This window comes from Aquarana catesbeiana, linkage group LG03 (genome assembly GCF_042186555.1).
Source record: "Aquarana catesbeiana isolate 2022-GZ linkage group LG03, ASM4218655v1, whole genome shotgun sequence".
NCBI classification, from domain to species: Eukaryota; Metazoa; Chordata; class Amphibia; order Anura; family Ranidae; genus Aquarana; species Aquarana catesbeiana.
In genome coordinates, this window is record NC_133326.1 from 296,446,120 (window position 1) to 296,465,197 (window position 19,078).

General features: G+C 38.1%; 1 protein-coding gene across 2 annotated transcripts in view; it reads right to left on the minus strand.

Annotated features, from left to right (window-relative positions):
- The window catches only part of TMTC2 (transmembrane O-mannosyltransferase targeting cadherins 2), a 422,005-nt gene that overhangs the window by 45,243 nt on the left and 357,684 nt on the right, over positions 1-19,078 (minus strand). The gene's annotated exons all lie outside the window — the stretch shown is intronic.

Consider the following 19,078-nt stretch of genomic DNA (forward strand, 5'->3'; position numbering starts at 1 on the left):
AGAGCCACTAAATTGGGTTTCCTTGAAATAGTTAGTAAAAAGCCCAAACTGAGGAGGTCATATGTTAGGTCTGATTCGCACCTATGCATTTTTAGCGCTTTTTACATGTGCAGATTTTCACTACAGAACGTGTTCCATAGGAAACCATGTTAAATGAACTGTAGTGCAAATCTGCAAAATACAAAAAGCACTAAAAATGCATAGGTGTGACTTTAGACCTAGTACTGACAAATATGGATTATCACAGTGGTTCTCAACTCTTGTCCTCGGGACCCATTAACAGGCCAGATTTTAAGTATTACCTTGGGGAGATGCAGACTAGAATACTGCAATCATTGAGCAGTAAATGATATCACCTGTGATGTATTTCAGTTATCTGAAACCTGGCCTGTTAGTCAGTCCCGAGGACAGGAGTTTAGAACCACTGATTATTGGATATTGAGGTGGGAGAAAATCTGTGTTCTAATGATAAGCAATGTCTTTGGATTGGAGGGGATTGTAATCGGTGGGCACTATTAAGGTCTACCATCCTAGAGGCAACTAGATTATATGTCAGGCAAATTAATAAGAGTAAATGTAAGAAAAAAAACAATATGGTTCACTACAGTAGCAAAGGTGAAAAAAAGACAAATGAAGGCCAAGATATTATCAGTGTTGCCAAAGCACAGAAAGAGGAGAAGTGGCTAAATACATTAAGAAAGGAGACAAAAGCTTTTAAGGTACATTAGTCTTCTCAAATTACACTAACAAAAAAACAAGTTGGTGGATCATTTGTTCTAGCGATGACTGCTCATTTTCAAGATTTCTAGAGACAAGGGTAGCAGAATGAGCTCAGTTAAAGATTAATAATGCAATGGGTTCTGATGGTTTTCATCTCAGAGTTCTAAGAAAACTTTGAGGTATAGTTGTTAGACCATTAACTGATCTATTTAATCAATCTATTTCAAGGGGAAACATTCCCTATGACTAGCAGACGGCTAATATTGTGCCTAGCCACAAACAATAGCAAGGTAGAATCAGCTAGAGGCCAATTAGTTTACCATCTGTTGTAGGTAAATTTATGTAATCACTCCTAAAAATAATTGACCTTGTTCCCTTATAGCAGATAAAACAGCACAGTGCTTTTGCTGTCTAATCTGCCCCTCTATAAACTCTAAAAAACCTGGCTAATCCTGCCACTTCCTGTGTCCCCCTCTCTTGTACTGACCACAGTAATCATGGCTGTTGAGCCCTGACTACCGTGGTCAGTTTGCATCCTTCCGTCATCTGCAGCTCTCCTCTGTCCCCTTCACCCCCTCCCTCCCTGCCTGTCAGCTCCGTGTCTTTGTCTCTGCGCCCCTGCCACAATTAGCAGAAATAAAATATGAGAAATGGTCATTGCCAGCCCCTCTATTATAACTAGTCACAACAAACAGGTTTAGTGTTTTATGAAAACAAAGTTTGTAAATACCTTTTTAGAGCGATCTTCGGGCTGGTCACGCAACTCCCATCCGGTCTCCTACTTCGATCCCCATGACCTCCCCGGCTGACGTCAGAGGGAGATCCTGGCCCCTCCCACTGTAACCCAGGGATCGGAGTAGGAGACCAGCTGGGAGTCACACCTGACCAGCCTGAAGATCGCTCTAAAAATGTATTTACAAGCTTCGTTCTCATAAAACGTTAACCCTGTGTGTTATGACCAGTTATAGAGGGGCTGGCAGTGAATTATATGATTGTGGTAACAACCATTTTAATGATCATTTGAAACCTCACAACTTATAGGACCCAACACAGCATCGCTTTACTGAGGGCAAATCTTTTCAGACTAACCTGACAAAGCCTATCTTGATTTCAGGAAAGCATTTAATACAGTTCTAAATAATGATCTCATAAAAACATTACAAGTACAAGCTAGGACTTAACCCCTTGGTGGTTCAATGGTTACACAGTTGGCTAAGGGACAGCTATCAAAGTGTGGCTGTAAAGTGGGTCAATTTGAAACCGAGACCAAACTGTATACCACAAGGCTTTGTACTAGGTCCTGTTTACTTAAAGTGGAGTTCCACCCACTTTTACAACTCTTCAGCATCCCTCACTAAACTGTGCACTGTAAATGAATTGGATATTTTTTTTTTTTTTCTCAGCACCTACTGTATATCTGCTGTATTCATTTTTCACTTCCACCTCCCTGGCCGTGGCCCATCGCATCATTTCCTGTTTGCAATGCCTTCTGGGAAGGGGTGGCAACTTCCTGTGACACGGTCGTTGCTATGGAAACCTGACCTGAAACCTATTACACTGCTTGTGCTGCACTGAGCATGTGCGAGATCTGCAAGGATGAGATCCAGGAAGAAATACAGTCTGGCTTCAGATGCCCACACTTAAGATGGCCACGGCCTGCTGTAAGTTTATAAATAGCAAACTACTGCTATAAACTAACAAAACAGACCTTAGTTTACAGACTAACTTTACTAGAATACATTAAGCTTGTGTATTATAGGGGTATTTTTATTTAAAAAGTATAATTTCGGCCGGAACACCACTTTAAATCTGTCTGTAAGTGATAAAACTAAAGGTTTGGCCAGTATGGTACAGTATTGTCTTTTGTTGCTGATGACACAAAGGTGTGTGGAAAGGTGGATATTTCTGGAGGGGTCGGTAACATGGAACATGATTTGACATATTCTAGTCAAAGCAGTAATATAATGCACTTTGGGAAAAAGAATCCCCTGAAAAGTATAATACTGGGAGTACAGTGTAGGCCAGTACACCAGAGGAAAAAGGTTTGAGAGAACTTACAAACTGAAAAAACTGTGCGACTAGGCAGTGGGAAAAAGCAAACTGAATTCTAGGGTGTATCACTAGAGGGATCACCGGACTAGGGAAGGAGGTTCCTATATTGATCTTCTGTTCAACCTCATTTAGAATACTACACCCAGTTTTGGAGACATCACTTACTAAAAAAAGATACTGATAACAAGTCCAGATTCAAGCAACAAAAATGGTGACAGGTCTGGGGGATAAAACAAATCAGGATAAACTTCAGAAACCTTGTATGTAGAATCTTGAGAAGAGAAGAAAAGGGAAAGGGATTTATTGACAGATTTAACTACATTACAAGTGTGGTTAATGTTCAGGAGGGCCATATTTTTAATAAGATAATATCAAGAACATGGGGACTTGACCGCGAACTAGCTGGAGAAAACGTTCAAAGCTAACCTTAGAAAGTATTTTACCAAAGTTAGTAGTTGATGCTTGGAATATATTTCCAGCATGGGTAGCCAATCAACTATAAGTGGATTCAAACATGCTTAGGTAAAAATACACAGTTATGAAAAGTAAAAAAAAGGAGACTCCATGGACCACTTTTTTTTTTGCTGTCACTTTTCTCTGTTTCTATCAAGGTGTGCATGCTGTCAAAATTTACCTGATACACATTTGCATTTAAATCAACCAACAAACTTTTTCTATTTGTTGTAACACCTTAGGAAAACCAGCAAGCTGTCTAAATAAAGAAAAACCTTAGAGCAGTGTGATCGTCAGAAGATAAATTGGTAAAAAGCATTGTAATTTACATCTGTGCTTTTATTAACACAATTACTTCATATAGGCAAGAGACATATTTGGTGCCCAGCTAGATTCATTTTAAAACGCCTCATAAATAACAAATGAAAAAAAATCGAATCTACTTCCCTAGCCAACACCTTAACATTATTTAGTGCAATACTTTCTACAGTTTGCTATTTAAGTCTTCATTCACTAACTCTTTAACAGCCTAATGCAATTTACAGTAAACTTAAATAACTGTCTTTGCTGTGAAAAGTTATAAGAAGGTTAAATATTCCACAGCAATGGAAATAATTCTCCTAGAGACGGATAATGCATTATTTTCATGTTGCCCAGATAACAAAGTAGCAAGATGAAATATGAAGTCAAGTTTTTTCATTCATTTCTTAGCTTATATTTAAGGCAGCCTGTACATCTGATTTCCCCTCTAAGGGAAAATTGTTACAGAACTCATGTCAAAATAAAAAAAAGGAAATATTATTCCACAGCTATTAGGGTACACTGTGTCTCATTTGCAGTCTGCTTATGGAAATCTGATCTGCCAAGCAATGCACAGAAATGGACTAATGGGTATTACATACTCTAGTATTTAACAAAAAAAAATGTGTAGCCATACTATGTCCTACAGTCACATTACTGGATCTTGAAGTTAACCCATACCTGGCTCAGATTCATAGTGGAGATGGTGTAATTTCATTCATCTGCAGCATGTGGTTGTTGAGGCCATCAAAACAATGTATGTCCAATTAGCATAGGTTTGTTTAATTAGCAATCAATCCAAGAAAGTATATTTTAGTTTTAAGAATGAGCCCCTGCACTTTTCCCCAGTGCTTTGTGAATGAGATGAAGCTCTGCTGATTTTCACCATCCAATTATGTGCAAGCAAATATGTTTTTTTTTTTTTATATTTTCTTTGCATGTGATTGAATAGTCTTTGCAATGTGAAATTTCACCACATTCACTAAGCTCTGGTAAAAATTCCCTTGAAAAGTGAAACTTCCCCTTAAATTGAACAGCCTATTTGCTTTTAGTACATCAACCCTGATATATAAAGTATAAAGCTGACCAGTTAAAAATGATAAAACATTTATAAAAAAACAAAAAACAAAGTTGCATTACTAAGATACAGCTACCAGGAAAGAGCATTGCTGAACATGTGGTATTGTAATACTTGAACATTGTCAAGCTAGATATAGATATGGTATTGTCAACAGCTAGAAAAGTGGCAAAAGCATTTTACAATTTAGATAATGTTAATACAGTAATTATTGAATAGGGAATTCATCATAACTACATTTAAATCGCCACAAATTACCTTTTTACATTTGAATGTCATGTTGAATTAAAGAGAGGAAAAGAAGATAAAAAAAAGTAGATAAGTAGGGGAAAATGAACCTCAAGGGGGCTCAAAAAAAGTTTCCAAAAAGTTAGTGTATAAAAATATAGACAATATAAAAAAAAAGAAAGAAAGGCGGCAGGTTCCACAAGGATCGACAATAAGGCACGATTGACTCCTAGACAAAAAAGGTTATAGTATAAGTATTATATAGTGAACTGGATTGGAAGTTGCTACAGGAGGCAGGAAAAAGTTTAGCTTCATAACACCAGGCTCAAACTATGCACAAGTTCCACACCAATGAGATAATATACATACATGCACATGTCTAACTGACATCTGCAGGCTAAACTTTTTCCTGCCTCCTGTAGCAACTTCCAATCCAGTTCACTATATAACACTTATACTATAACCTTTTTTGTCCCCCCCTTCCCTTGGCAGAGTTGCTCTCCTCCTCCATTCTATCTTCTCCTTGGAAACTGTACCAAGGTTAAACACAAACCACTGTCACGCCACTGTTTGGCTAGAAGATACTACTCATGTTTTCAACTTATCCTGGAGAGCCTCTCCCCAAATGACCCACACCATGGGGCCACCCTGAGACACAGACCATGATCTAAGCAGGATTCTGATGTGTACGCTGTCATACTACAGATGTCATCTCGTAAGTACCACCATATCTAAAATTTGCTTGCCCCCCCATCCCCCACGCTGTTCCCTTGATTATTTGCTTACATACCTTTAATACTATGTGTAAACATATACAAACATATAAACTGTTTGATTTGGTTGACCCCCTTTTTTTCTGCCGTGTTATTAGATAATACAGCTTGACTCAAACCAGTCCCTGAAGAAGGAATTTAACAATTCAAACATATTCCGAAACATGTTGGGATTTCTGAATTTATGTATATTGACTATTATATTGCCTCCTACTATGAGATCTACTTCATGATCCAGAACTTTGCTGTAGATTGCTGTATTATGACCACTGGCTTTTGATTTTAACATATCTACATGTAATTGTACATTTGTAAATTAATTCATTTTGTGTTACTTTTTTATACACGTTTTCTACTCCTTTTTCTGGTCTTGTCCCTTGCCCATAAAATCCCTGGGGCACCCCCTTTTGCTTTTTCTCTTCGATTATGGGATGTGGCTTGGGTTACAGTTCTTAACTTATAGGTAGCCTTCAATTAATTTTTCACTGACAGCTTAACAACTTATTAAGATCTGAGAACATACAGGTTTGTAGCTTTTGAATCACTGTATTGCTTTTAATTTTAGGTTAACTTCACTGAGATAACAGATGTTTTTCTTTGAAATAAAAACGTAAATTGCTGTTTGTGAACAACCAAAATAATGGTCTTTTCATTTAGGTGTGGGATTTTAAGCCAATATTCAACACTATTTTCGTAAGACTATGGATGTAGAATCTTTTTAGCACTTGACTGGTTTTGGGTTACGTGCCTTCTCATGCTATGGCATGCATGTCTGGGAAGTTAGGGTACTTTTCTTTGAAACAACAACAAAGTGGACCTTCACTCAAAAGTGATCCTCCTCTCCACCTTTGCCACTAACCCCTTAACACTTTTTATTTTGTTTTATGGGGGTGGGTAGCTTTTAGATAGGTACCTACTCCCACTTCCTTGTCACCTAGGTCCCCCTCCACAACAGCAGCCTCCTAGGACACATCACACATGGCAAGAGGCTGCAGGGCCAGTATCCCTGCACCGTGTGATCCTGCACATGTACAGTGGGGAACTGGCAAGGATTCCTTAGGAAGTCACAGCTGGATCCCAAATTAAAGATGGTGTATTTGTAGCTGTGGATTTTATTCTTTTTTTTTTTTTTTTAAGAGTGAAGTTCCTCTTCAACTTTTAGTGAATGTGTCCTTTACAACCCCTGATACCCACTTGAGTCTAACCTACATTGGTAAACATCTTCAGCAACACCCTGGAAAACTTCACTGTGCAGCTGTACGTCACTCTCTTTTCCCTTAACCACTTCAGCCCCGAAAGGATTTACCCCCTTCCTGACCAAGCCCTTTTTTGCGATATGGCACTGCGTCACTTTAACTGACAATTCCGCGGTCATGCGACGTTGTACCCAAACAAAATCAATGTCCTTTTTTTCCCACAAAAAGAGCTTTCTTTTGTTGGTATTTGATCACCTCTGCAGTTTTTATTTTTTGCGCCATCAACAAAAAGAGAGCGTCAACTTTGAAAATAACAGCAATATTTTTTACTTTTTGCTATAATAAATATCCCAAAAAATATATTAAAAAAAGTAATCGTGTCTACAAAATAGGTGATAGATTTATGGCATTTCTATTATTATTATTAGTATTTTTTTATTAGTAATGGCAGCAATCTGCAATTTTTATCGTGGCTGTGACATTGCGGCAAACAGATCAGACACTTTTGACACTATATTGGGACCACTGGCATTTATACAGCGATCAGTGCTATAAAAATGCACTAATTACTGTGTAAATGTCACTGGCAGGGAAGGGGTTAAACACTAGGGGGCAATCAAGGGGTCAACTGTGTTCCCTCAGCATGTTCTAACTGTAGGGGGGGTGGGCTCACTAGAACATGACAGAGATCACTGCTCCCGATCACTGGGAGCAGTACATCCCTGTCATGTTGCTAGGCAGAACAGGGAAATGCACTGTTTACATAGGCACCCCCCCGTTCTGCCTCTCTGTGTCACATTGAGTCCGCGGGACCCGCTGGCATGCACCTGCTAGCTGAGGACGACTCAGCGACATAAGGGTAGGCCGTTTTGCGCACCTGTGCCACTTTGCCAAAGTATATCGGCGTGAGCCAGTAGGCAAGTGGTTAAAAACAGTTCTGGCTTGGAAATGAGTCTATTGTGCATCACCTCTAGGTATTTTATAGTTGTGGTCCCCCCCCCCCCGTAACAGAGTTGCAGAGTTGCTTTAAATATTATACAGTTCCCACACATACCAAAGTCATGATTTGTAGTTGATCTGGAGAACCTCCTCAATCAGTACACAATGTTCAGATCTTTATTAACTTAAAGTGGTTATAAAGTCAGAAGGTTTTTTATCCTAATGCATTGTATGCATTAGGATAAAAAAACCTTCTGTGTGCACAGTAGCCCCCCTAATACTTACCTGAGCCTCATCTCAATCCAACAATGTTGCACAAGAGTCTCGGCTGTTTGGGACTCTCCCTCCTCATTGGCTGAGACAGCAGCAGGTCAATCAAAGTCAGTGAGCCAATGAGGAGAGGGGGTGGGGCAAAGCCGCAGCTCCATGTCTGAATGGACACACAGAGAAGTGGCTTTGGTACCCCCATAGCAAGCTGTTTGCTGTGGGGCACTTGGCAACAGGGAGGGGCCAAGAGCGCCAGCGAGGGTTCCAAGAAGAGGAGCATCTGGCTTGCTCTGTGCTACGTTTGTTATTTTTAAATGAAAAAAAAAACAAGACTTTAATAGCACTTTAAGGTGTTGTGATGTGGAAGATTAGACTGCAAATAGACTTATGTTTTTGTAAGTGTAAGAAAGGTGTTTCTGAACTAAAGCATGCTCTTTTGGAGAAATAAATGTAGATATATTATAACTTATTCTATAATGTCTGTTGGAAATAAATTGATTCATTTACATAATGCCAGTTAAGATGCACTTTATTGACTCTACTAAACTTGATTCATGCTCAAAAAGCAATTCACTCCCATCTCATCTGGTCTTATAAACTGCAGTTATATAGGGGAAAAGTAGTACTGTATGTGTTATAGCTAAATTACATTATAAGCATTTGTTGTGAAATCTGCTAATCTCTCTGCTTAACAGACTTCATTTTATTAATTCTAAAAGAAAACAAAAAAGTTTTACCTTTTATTTATGATAAAGCACTTGTATTGTGTTAGAAAAATTCTGTCACACCAACGAAACTAGATGTATCCAACTGGTAAATCTGATCCTCTCCTGAATTTACTTCTTTCAGACTGTGTAGTCTTGAAAGTATGAAGCTCACGTTGTTTTTAAATCTCTAAACAATATTGACTCTGATTTATTTAAGTCAGGAACTTGGTGAAGAATGTCACCCCTATGCAATCTTCAAAAGATATAAAAAGCCAAGAGGCAACATAACATGCTACACACACACACACACACACATTATATATATATATATATATATATATATATATATATATATATATACGCTGATCCTGTCAAAGTCTGGGTGGTGAAATGCGTTAAGTGGAGTTATTGATGTTCTTACTTAGGGAAGTATACGCCTCATATTCCTCTCTCAGAAGACCAGGAAAGGGGAAAGGACATTGGATGAATGTAGCACCTGGAAATGTAAGTTTAGTTGTTTCTTTGTTTTCCTTGCCCTACTGAACACTGGATTTGTGTAGAGGAAAGGGTTTTTAAAGAAGGAGAAGTGGTGGTGCATATGTATCCTAGATATTCTGAGTGGGTAAAGCACTTAGTGACCTTTTTAATATAAAGTTCATGGTAGTTTACCAATTCATAAGCACTTTTATGTGGAATAATACGTGGTTATGCGGTTGAACACAAAATTGATGTCTGTTGGAGCATGGATTGGTTACTATGGATGAACCTTCTGCACAATTACTGAAATGCACTTTCATTTCAATACTAACTGCATCCTTGGTGAACACTTCTCTGTGGCTGTGTTTATGGATAGACATGTACTAGTTTACACTATTATTATTTTTTTCCTTTTTTATATAGCAGAGCAGCTTAAATAGGGAGTTGGGTTATTTGGTGACCACAGAGTATTGGGACTTTCACAACAGACATTTCATTTCTGAGTGGGCAGAACCTTTAAAATCCTCATTTTATAAAGTTGCGCTAGTATAGAAATTATTGTACACAAAATAAACAGTCCAAATAGTGAAACAGATTTGTCAAACGATATAAGCACCATCCATCACCAGAAATGTGTGATCTTGAGTGTGAGCCTCCACCTTATTAAGTGCTTGCTTACCGACTCCAATTGACTGCCTATTACGGAGGGTCAATCACACTTGTGGCTTATAAACCCTGCCGAGCCCTCTATCCATCCAAGGGAACCAGGAGATAGGAATAGGAAAACTGACACTTATAGAAACTCGATCATGGAAGAGCCCCAAAAAAGAATAAACACTGCCATAGCATAAAATCCTTTAGATGTTTTAATTGACTACAATGATTGCACCTACATCATATAGTATAAAAAAACGCATGTAATCAAAAAGCCGGCTGACTCCAAACAGAAGCCCATCCTTCCGGCAATTGCGTACGCTGCAAAGTCAGCAAGTTGCTCCACCCTATGCGTTTTGTCACAAGCTGACGTCGTCCAGGGGGAACTGGCAGCGTACTAACTCACCGCTATAAATAGGAAAAACATTAGCAAACCATGCTTCGGTCTGATCCTCAGGTAGTCTCTCATAAGGACCCACCATCTTAAAACAGGGCAATGCCTTTACATATGCTACTAAATTGAATAAATATAAAATCAGGGCTATCGGGGAACTCTATTGTTAACACAGACATCCTTGCACATGGTAGCAAACATAAAAACTTACCAATAATAAAATGCAGGAACGCAACACCGAGATGGCAATCATACCGGTGTCACGTCTGTAATTGTAATATGCTAAAAGTGTTGTAACGGAAATCTCAGATACCCTCAATGAAGGGGAACCAACATTTTGTTGATAATAAAAACAAGAAATAAAAACATGGCATATATGGGGTCACATCTCACAAAGTGATTATTGACCCCTGCTGGAATAAAAAGAAACCAAAAACTCTGTAATAAAAGGAATGCACAGGAAATGTGAAAATTATAAGCTAAGGGGCCACACCCCACGAGAGGGCAAGTTTTATTGTTTTAAAAAATGTTTTTTTACTAAATTATCAGTGCTTAAAACCCAAGTGCAATGCCAAAGAAGCCCATTTTACAATTGCAAGTAATCAGTATGAATACATGGCCTTTGAAATCAGAAATACTTCCAAACTTTGCAGAAAATACAGATGAGTGAATATAATTCTCCAGAGTGACCAAAACTATTGGAATAATAAATCAGACTATAGATTTACATGCATTTACATACATTTTCCATACATTTATGAAAAAGAATGATGGCTTATCTATTCTTCAAACATATTTGGAAGTCATTGGATGATACATTTGGTAGAACATTGAGTACAAGGTCTATCATTTGTTAGGATTTTACTCTTCTATAGGGGTTTAGATTGTACTTAGATAAAGGGGGTTCATGACTCCACTGACCTACACTGATTAAGCTACTCATATACCAAGAAATGTCTGTTTTATTAGATAGTAAGCAGGAAGCGCTATGTCATTGGAAGGATTACACAACATAAATCTGTGTTGTAACTACTACGGATACCTAACATTTGGAAATAGTTTTACTTCTATGGAAACTTCAATAACATGAGGTAAATGTGGTTAACATGCACTATATCTGTTTTAAAGAATGTTCTGCCTGTTTGTCTGTAGAATTTAAAGGATAAGTTCACCTTTTAACAAAAATTAATAAATGCACTTTTTTTTTTTTGTAGGTAAAAAAATGTGCATTTACTATTTTTTGGTTTGGGAGCCTGTAAAGCACCAGCGATCAGCAGATCAATGGTACCATGCAGGACTCCTGCAGACCTGTCAGTGTATTTGTGTGCTCATACCCCATACGGGCAAGCAGTTACTCACTGACAGGAAGAATGAATAAACTACCACAGCACTCAACTGTGCCATGGTAGTTCATTAAGAACTGCAAGCTGACAGCCACAAAGGCTGTGGGGACTTGTAGTTTCCCATTCACAGAGGACTGCAAATGAATGACGTGGCCAGGCGGGTGGAGTTTCAAACAGTGACAGCGGGTGCCCGGGGAAGATGCCAACTCGCTGTCACTGGGCAGGAGGGGGAGAGTGGAAAGGGGAAATGGCTGTAGCTGCTGGAACATGTTTCATGTTCCACCTAAACCTGGAATATGTAACATCTTCCAAAAGGTGAACCTATCCTTTAACATTAACATACAGACTTACATAGTTTTGTCTAATGCTTTATACTCAAGTAGCTAATAAGCATACAAGCAGGTTGTATATATGAACCTTACAAAAGGAAAAGTTTTGAGATTTCAACTTGTTCAAAAATAATAGTTGTTTATAGTAACTAGCAATTTTTCAACTGTATTTTTTATGCACAGATATCAAATGCATAACTGATTAATAAGGGAAACAGCACTATATTGCATCTCTAAAAGGGGAATCTTGTCAATGATCTAAATTTAAAAAAAATAAAATCATCTAAGCAAGCAAAAAAAGGGCATATATCCAAGTGGACATTTTGCGGTAATAGTTAAAATTACTTCTCTTCCTCAGATGTTTGAGTATGTATGAAGTCATGTATGACTAGTTCATTATCGAGAGTTCCATTGAGCAAATTAAGCTCTGTGAAAGAAGACACATTTGTAAATACTGACTCAATGCCAGCTGAATCCTAATCAGACCAGCAACTACTGTTGTGTTTTAAAGACTACAATAGAGCATTTCAGCCATTCTTTACATGATCATACTAGTAACTACAACAGCTACAGATCAATAGCTGCTCTAGACCTCTAGCATAAGCAGTATATCCAGTACTATACCTACTAACCACCTATATTTTAACCTGACAACATTTCGAAAACCATGATTCCATTATTTGATTCTTTTAGTGTCTGTGTGCCAAACCCTTAACAAACATGCTTCAGCCCTAGTTCACATTGATGCTACTTTGAAATTGCGCTACTTCCCTATGAAGTAGCGCAATTTCAAAGTAGCAAGGTCAACGTGATTTCAGGTGCTACTTGATAGACATCTGTGTGGCTTCATGCACAGATGTCTATTGAAGTCGCTCCTGAAATCGGCAAAAGTAGTGCAGGAACTACTTTTGCAAATCGGAGCAGAGCCGCAAAATTGGTGTCCGGTGTCGCTCCGATTGAAACAGTGCCATTGTCTCCAATAGGCTGCAACTTGTCATGCGATTTGATCTCTCAAATCACGACAAATCGCTCCAATGTAAACCTAGGCTAAGTGCTCTAATACCATGAAAACATCAACACATCCTCTTCCCTATCTAATATTTGAATTCTACATTCTTCTCCACTATACACCACCATCACATGTTACTGCATGCAGCTTTAGCTCTCTCCATTGCTATCTAGAGAGATAAAAGCATTGTTGTAAGTTGATTTAAGCAAACAAATTATGAAAACTGAAGCAAAAGAGAAACAAATGAGATTTGAACTTTAAATTCAAAAGAGGAATCGGATTGCTTGTTTTGGGCTTAGCTCTTCATAAATCAGCCCAGAATGAAAACTTATCCTGAAACACTGGATAAAAAATGTTAGAACAAAGAAATTTACAATGGTAGGGTTGATTAACCGCTTGCTGACTGGCTCATGCTGATATACATCGGCAGAAGGGCACGTACAGACAGATTAACGTACCTGTATGTTGCCCTTTAAGAAGGAGTTTGTGGGCGCGCGCCCCGCCGTGACCTCTGTGGAAGAACAGGGAAATGCTGATGTAAACAAGCATTTCCCCGTTCTGCCTAGTGACAGGACACTGATCACCACTCCCTGTAATGGGGAGCGGTGATCAATGTCGTGTCACAAATAGTCATGCCCCCCACAGTTAGAATCACTCCCTAGGACACACTTAACCCCTTTACTGCCCTCTAGTGGTTAACCCCTTCACTACCAGTCACATTTACACAGTAATCAATGCATTTTTAATTGCACTGACCACTCTATAAATGTGAATGGTCCCAAAATCGCGCCAAAAGTGTCCGATCTGTCCGCCATAATGTCGCAGTCACGATAAAAATCGCTGATCGCTGCCATTACTAGTAAAAAAAAAAAAAAAATTAGTAAAAATGCCATAAAACTATCCCCTATTTTGTAGACGCTATAACTTTTGCGCAAACCAATCAATTAACGCTTATTACGATTTTTTTTTACCAAAAATATGTAGAACAATACGTATCGGCCTAAACTGAGGAAAAAATTTTTTTTATATGTTTTTTGGGGATATTTATTATAGCAAAAAGTAAAAAATAATGCATTTTTTTTCAAAACTGTGGCAATTGTTTTGTTTATAGCGCAAAAAATAAAAACCGCAGAGGTGATCAAATACCACCAAAAGAAAGCTCTATTTGGGGAAAAAAGGACGTCAATTTTCTTTGGGAGCCATGTTGCATGACCACGCAATTGTCAGTTAAAGCAACGCAGTGCCGAATCGCAAAAAGTGCTCTGGTCTTTGGGCAGCCAAATGGTCCGGGGCTTAAGTGGTTACGAAAAAGCAAGCAAAGAAGGTAATCGCCATAACGCCTATAGTAATAGGCCCTCCTTCTCCCTATGGATCACTAAGAACTTAACCACCCTCAGATCCCTTCAATTAAAATGGGAGTTTTCCCCATTTTCATCTTTACAATCCACCCATGGTCTACCGGCCTCTGAGCTCCATAACTACCATCTTATTAAATCCTTTTATAAAAAATTTTTTGCACTCACAACACCTCATATCAACACCACATTTGAACATATCTGCATCTCTTTATCCAATGACAGAAGTCTCATTTCAAGAGTCTACCATTACCTCAATAATTTTGAAGCTCCAGACAAATCAACACCGATGCTCAAATGGGAGTCGGACACGGCGACTTCATACAGTGTTGAGGAGTGGTCCTCCATGTCTGAAAATCTCTGTAAATGCAATAAAGCCATCTCTTTCAGAGAGACCCCATTTAAATTATTCTCTAGATGGTACCTAACCCCCTCTAAACTCCATACATATTACCCCTCTGTCCCCCCAAATTGTTTTAGAGGATGTTCAGAGCCGGGTACCCTTTTGCACACTTTCTGGGAATGTAAACACCTCAAACAAATTTGGCTTAAAGCCATTGACCTTATTGAATGCTCTTCCCAACAAAAAATTACACCCACCCCCAAATATGTCTCTTATATGCAAAAATACCAAATATCCCCACACCATGTATGAGACTATTTCACTCACTGTGCAGTTCTATCCATTGGATGATTGCGTACAACTGGAAGACAAACAACCTACCGTGGCAACAAGTCATCACCAGAATGGAATCACTTAAAATTTCTGAATGGATTTACCACACTCTCAATGACTCAACACACATTCATAAAAAGAAATGGTCTTACTGGAATACAACTTAACTGATATTAATGTGAAATTACATGTGAACTTGCAAAAATGTATGACAAATGTTACATATATGTATCTGACTCTTTATCATACCTCATATTTAAATGTCACTGTTTGTTAATGTTATATATATATATTTTATAACTAGACTTTTTTTTGTATATTTTACTAAACTTCCAAATAAAACTTTTGTAAAAAAAAAAAAAAAAAGTATTATTTTATGTATGAAAAAAGGAATCTGATTAGTTAATAGTAAGATCTGTCTTACCCTTGCATTCACAAGTTAGCCCCTGTATATATATATATATATATATATATATATATATATATATATATATATATATATATATATATATATATATATATATATATATATATATATATATCTACCCTTGCACAGCTTTTGAATCAGGAATGGGTGCTCAATCCTGCAATGCTAGGGGTGAGCACTTAACATCAGCTGTGTCCTAGAAATGGGCCAGGACATAGGAATGTAAACATTGAGGGTATTTCAGCCAGGCTTCATGAGTGGCAGAAAAGGCCCGCAGATATGGAATTAAAAAAAAATATATTCTTACAAATGGCAAAGTGCATTTTACACTACCCTTCATGGACCCGCATGTTTTATGTAAAGCCAGACAGTTTTATGTAAAAAGAGTCTTCAAAGGTCTATATTGTATAAAAGTGCTTTATCTTCTGACCCAAAAGTTGCATAAAAATTTTTCCTAATCTGACAGAGACATGAACAAAGTGTGCTGCAAATTTCACTCATGTCAGCTCCACTGCATAGCATCTTTAGGCCCTTGGCTGCCTACCCTCTACACAATTACACTCTTACCTTCTTCCAGGTATTTAAAGTGGTACTTCTAGTTTGTAAGAGGTTCTAAGGCAGAAATAATTAACATCTCTGCACACACTCCTAAACCCTGTGGACAGCCTTCCCAGAAGAGTTGAAGCTGTGAAGATACAAAGGGTGGGCCAGCTCAATATTGGACCCTACAGACTAAGACTGGGATGCCATTAAAGTTCATGTGCGTGTAAAGGCAGCCGACCCAATACTATTGGCAATATAGTGTGTGTGTGTGTGTGTGCGTGCGTGTATATATATCTATCTATATATATAAAATATATATCTGTGTGTGTGTGTGTATTTATTTATTTTTTTCCATTTAGAATTTCAGTTTGCATGGGTGTGGGTATAGATTTGAACACTGCCTCTCCTAACAAAGGGTAAATATTTACAAGCAGGGCTTCATCACTGTATGTTAATGAGGGGAGGGGGAACTCACTCTATTCCTAAAGCTGGCCATACAGTGAAAGCTGCAGTTTAAGGTTTCTAAATATAAAATAATGCACATAGGGTAAAATAATCTGGACTGTGTACAACATTGGGGGTACAGTGCTTGCCAGCACTACAGACAAAAAATATTTGGGGGTACAATTTTCAGATGATTGCAAAATGACCAAACAGTGTGACCAGGCAGTAGGAAAATGAATAGAATGCTATGATGCATCATTAGATGGGTCACCAGGAGGAAGGAGGTCCTGATACCCCTAAATAGATCTCTAGTGAGACCTCATTTAGAAAAAAATACTGATAAGCTGGAAAGAATCCAGAGACAAGTAACAAAAATTTTTACTAGTTTGAGGGATAAAACATATCAAGAGAGACTTCAGGAAAGTAATATGTACAGTCTAGCAGAAACTGAAACCTTTAAATACATCAAGGAAGTGAATACAGTTTAAGAGGGCAGGGTTTTCAATATAAAACCAAGATCAACAACATGGGACCATGACCTCAAACTAACAGGAGGGTAGGTTCCTACCTAAACTTAGAAATTATTATTTTACTAAAAGGATAGTTGTTGATGCTTGAAATAGAAAGAGGTAGTGAGCCAGTCAACAGTAAATGGCTCCAAACGTGCTTGGACAAACAGATTTAGACAAAAAGAAAGAAACAAAAAAAAAAAATACACCACAACATGTATAAATTTAAAAAAATGGGCAGACTTGATGGACCACTTTTTTCTGCCATCACTTTTCTGTGGTTCAGCTGGCTGAAGGAAAAAAACTGAACTGATTCGCCGACACACATTTGATTTGGATGCGGGAATCCTCTCAGCTGTGTCATTGTATTCGCACATCAGGGCTCCAATGCTGTCAGAATACATTGATCAGCGTTGCAGCCGATTGGCTACATGTGCTGATCTAGCAAAAATTTACCAACAATCTGGTTCATGAGAAGTTGATCGATTGATGGCCTTCCCATGAATGGGTACATACATGGATACATGGATCGAAATTCTGCCAGATCCTATTGAACCAGCTGAATTTCGATCATCTATGTATGGCCAGCTTAAGTCTTTATATTGAGGCAGATCACACTGAATCTGCTGAAATATACTTGCAGTAATCTATGATAGCTTTGCCTAAGAAATATCTACAAGGTAATAAATATTTATGGGAACATATAACAAAACACACAGAGGGGTTTTCTCAAATTTCACTGCAAACGTGGAGATGCACTTTAACATCCATCAGTCCTTGCCTCATTACAAATGTTACATCATTGTAATTTCATGCAATACATCGCTATGAAAATTCTATGTTCATTTCAAGAGTACAACATTTTTTCTCATGCAGCAGTTTTCATATGTTTTAGATGTAGAGCAGTAAAAAAATTTCCACACAAGGACAACACACTCAACTTAAGCAACACTTGCAGGTTTTCGCATATTCGTGTTAGGATGGCCATGCAAGGACAAATCTATTTAGAGATGACAGATTTGCCTGTCATGAAAGAGATGGGTTGACCCAAAAGAACATTTCCTTCTAACCTTTTATCCTGTTATCTAACGTCAGCGAAAGGTGTATTCCTTTTTCTCATGCTTAGCAACATCTAGAGCAGTGGTTCTCAACTCCATTCCTCGGGACCCACCAACAGGCCAGATTTTAAGTATTACCTTGGGGAGATGCAGACTAGAATACTGCAATCACTGAGCAGCAAGTGATATCACCTGTGATGTATTTCAGCAATCTTGCAAACCTGGCCTGTTGGTGGGTCCTGAGGACTGGAGTTGAGAACCACTGATCTAGAGTCATTAGGCATATTTATAACTTAAGCACAGCTGTCTGTCACTAATGTAAAATCAAATCCAAAGGCAAAGCTTTAAAGAATAGGGATAATAATTACCCTATCCTTCTCGCTGATCTCCAACGAAAAGTTACATTACCTGCAAAATCTTCATCATCCATCACCCTTGTGAATGTTGGATGCCTGGTGCTCCTCTGCCCACTGTCTTTCCCAGGATCCTACTGAACTACATGACAGTACTGATGTGGGGACCAAAAGGAGGGAACCACAAAGCACAGTGATTGACGAGGTATCTGACACACCGAGAAGTGTGGCAGATACTGAAGATGTTTCAGCCAGTGTAGCTGGTAAAGACAGTAGAGTTTGCCAGCACAAGACAAGTATTAATCTTTTTCTTTGCTAGCTTTGCTTTGGATATACATTTTAGAATGTCTACAAATTCACTTTAAATGGTAAAAGCTTTTCCCTTTTAACTGAAAAAACAGTCTTGAAATCCCTCCCATGAGATACTAACTTCATCTGACATTGCGAAAGGCACAGAGAAAAACACTTCACTATCTCTAATAGAGGCTTAATGATATTTTTATTACATTATGGCTTTTCAAGGGTAGGTGTATTACTGCAATCAAATCTTTTAATTAGAAAAATATAACTCTTTTAAGCATTTGTGTAAATCACAGTATGCATAATGCAAGGATAAGGATTATATACCCTTACAAGGTTGAAAGCTAACAAAAAAGAAAAATGTAATTAAGCTCAAGCAACAAGGTGACCATAGCAAGTGATGATCCTTCATATAAATATATAAATCATCAAAGAAAAGACAAAGTTTAGAATTCAGCTTTACAGTTGTCATTTTGAGAAAACAAATAGCTGCT